Here is a 3342-nt window from a genome sequence, read left to right as displayed (position 1 = left end):
GTCCTGCTTTCATTTGGCTTTCATTTGCCAGGAAGCTGTTGTAATGAAATAGCTTTGGTAAATACCAAAGTTCACAGAGGGTCATGTGAAAAAAACTAAATAGTGTCTTATTCGTGTTTTCACATCAAGACTCTAAATTCCCCTATTGATATTTATTTGAGCAGGAGAATAGGTTTGCAACTTCCTTGCTGCCTGCCGTCACAAAGTTTCTGAATTTGAAGCATTCAGAAATGGACCCCTGAGGAGGAGAAATGAAGAGGAGAAATGAAGCTCTTGTCTCTCTCCTCGATAGCAGGAGGTCAACTGTTTCAGAAGGCAACCAAGTGTAGCTCGTCCGTCCTCATCCTAAAGCCATGTCCAACTTTAGTTATTATAAATTCCTCTTCAAACTGGCACTAAGAATTAGGTTCCCTCTTAATAGTTATTATAGGTTTGTAGATATTTTTTAAGTGTAGTCAAGAATAATTATGTCAAATAATGCTTCCTGAAATTTTGAACAAAGTATATTTCAAACTCCTTTACGTGGGACTGGCAAGAATAGCTAGGACAGGGTTGTGGTAGATCCCCTCTTCAAAAGACAGAAATAATGCTGGACAAAATTATTTTGAAAAACCAAAACTATTTATAGTTTCTGTAATTTGGCCAAAGAACATACTGTCAAGAAATGCTTATTAAAGGAAATCTCCGTAAGTTTCACTAAAAAAGAGTGGCTTCTCCCTTCCTTCTCTGACCTCTGCCCCACTCTGGGGCTCACGTGGGTAGGCAGGCATTATGACCAGCAGCTCTGCTGTCCTGCTCGAGTAGAATGACATTAAAGAAGATCTTGGAAAACATCCGCAGCCAATGACACTGGTGAACACAATAGAGATTACAGTGGGAAACAATCCAGGAAGGCTAAGTCTCTACAGGATACTGTTGGGGCAAGAAACAAAATGGCAGCCTGGCCGGAAATTTAACAGGGAAATTTGGAGGAAAAAGACCAAAAGGACCCCACTAAGATAATACTTCCTGCCGGTGGTCCAGAAGTCCCTTGACATACAAGAGTTGTGCCCAATCAGAGAAATCAGAGAGGGTCCTGGGAGCTGCTTGTCCCTGGTTGAACATGGAGCAGACTTGCACACTCCCTGAATGTTGAAAGCACTTCCTAAACCACACAGAGTTTCAGAGACAAAACATAGGATGTTTAGCGGGTCGATGTGTTTAAGCATGACCTCTGACCCATTATGGGTTGACATAATTAAGTTATGCTGACTCAGGAATGACTTCTAGGAAGTCAGACTAAAAAATAAAAAGAAATAAAACCTGAGCAATGACATCCAATTCCAAGGCCTGATCGACACAAATGTGCACATTAGGGGCAGAGCTGGGGGAATCTGCACTGCATTGGCAGAGTGGGGCCGGGAGTGTGACCAGGGCAGTCTTGAATAAGAGATACCTGGGGGCCCCCGGTCGTTGATATAGATCAAGACCCCATCAGACGTCAGTCCACATGAGGACCCTGTTGCCAGGTTAAAGCTGTGGCCTCAGAAAGACTTCCCAGGGGTGGGCTCCTTCTATTCGGAGGTGCCCCTGCCACCCAAGGCTGGGTGGCAGGGTACAGAGTCTGCATGAGCAGGTCTGGCAATTGAGGCCAAAAGGAGACTTGCAACAGCGCCACCGCAGGTGAGGAGCATCACAGAGAAGAGCTAGTAGGGGTACAGGGTATGGGCCTAATAGACAAGGCCTACCTACATTATGGAATATGCCCCCAGAAGCAGAGATGGAGGTTCTTCAACTGCCTTACTAGGAAGTGGTCTGCGGTATGGAGACCCAGGGGAGTCCTGATTCCCCCAGAAGGCCTGGAACCCACAGGCAGCAAGTCTGCATGATGACTGCCTGTCACCCTTTCACACCTATGGGCTCAGAGCGATTTTCAAAAGGTGGGCTCGCTCCCCACCAGGGGCGATGCCAGCAGTGGAGGCCTAAATTTCACAAGCTCAGAGGGCAAGGTCTATCCAAAGCCGGCTTTTGGGGTACATACTGTCCGTGTGCACGCCTCCGAGGTAAGGGTAGGCAGAGACCTGGAAAAGGAGGACAAGCGTCCAGAGATACCTGGTCCCAGGAGCACGCTCTTGGGGTACAAAAAATCTAATTCTAAGCCCCGACCTATGCAAATGTAAATATTCCCTCCGCAGGCCTAGCTAAAGTCGTCCTGATTGCCTTGCCCTGCATGGGTCGTACAGAGGCCGTGCTTCCTCCAGTAAGAGACACCCCCTGGTTGCTGGAGAAGCCAAACACCCATCGGGCAGCTCGTCCAAATGGGCCTTGCTGCCTCTAGTTGAAGCTGGATCCCCAATATGATTTTAGTAGGAGGGTGGGCTCTGTCCATCCTGCAAGCCAGCAGGTGTATGGGGACCCCCACCTGACCTCCACAGGCATAGAACGCCGTGACAGCCGGAAGCCAACTGAGAGAATATGGACCATGGAAGCACAGGCCCTGTGAGTCCGAGTAGCCAGTGTAACCAGGGACCTGGAACTGGGCGATGTTGGCTGAAGCTGGGTCATAGGACAGGGCAGCTGGGATCCTGGGCATCTGGTATACCAAGGCTTAACAGACAAAATGGCACATAGTCTCCCTGAAGGAAGAGCTGGTAGAATCCACAGTGCCTTGCCTCAGTGGGGCAGGAAGGAGTGGCTGAGAAATGTGTAATAAGAGACACCTGGGATCCTTGATTCTGGAGAAGCCACTGAGCAGCTGCTTCCAATGGGAATGAGCTGTCAACCGGTCAAGCTGAAGCCTCAGGAAGGATTTCAGGCTCTCCCCACCCTGGCAGCTAGGAAGTATTTGAGGACCAGCTTGAGCTCTGCAGGCCTCTGAGGGCCCCAAAAGCCAAGGGCTGGCTGACATGGTGTAGACCACATATATGTGCCATGCAGGTCAGGGCAGTCAGGGACGTTGACCTGAGCAATGTCCGGTAAGGCCAGTCACAGGATGCGGCCATTAGGGAACCTGGCATCTGCCTCGTTCTAAGGTTTAAGCTCCACAAATGCATATATTCCCCCTGGAGGAGGAGCTGCAGAAATAAGATCAGCCTTGCCTGGGCAGGGCTAGGTTAGATGATCAGAGGACTCCCAAGAAACACCTGAGGAGCCACGATGGTTGAGAAGCTTGACACCTCATCAGGGTATCTAAGGCTGCTGCCTTAGAAAATTTTCAGGGTTGGGCTCCTTTGTCCTGGAGGCTATGTAGGTGGTTGGATACTGCCCTCCTGTCTTAGGGCAAGGCTGAGTAGGCCAGCCTGGGTATCCTATCATCTAATAAGAGATACCTGGGAGTCTTTATTGTTGGCAAACTCATCAGGA

This window comes from Neovison vison, chromosome 10 (genome assembly GCF_020171115.1).
Source record: "Neovison vison isolate M4711 chromosome 10, ASM_NN_V1, whole genome shotgun sequence".
Classification (NCBI taxonomy): domain Eukaryota; kingdom Metazoa; phylum Chordata; class Mammalia; order Carnivora; family Mustelidae; genus Neogale; species Neogale vison.
Note: the sequence above shows the minus strand (reverse complement) of the source record.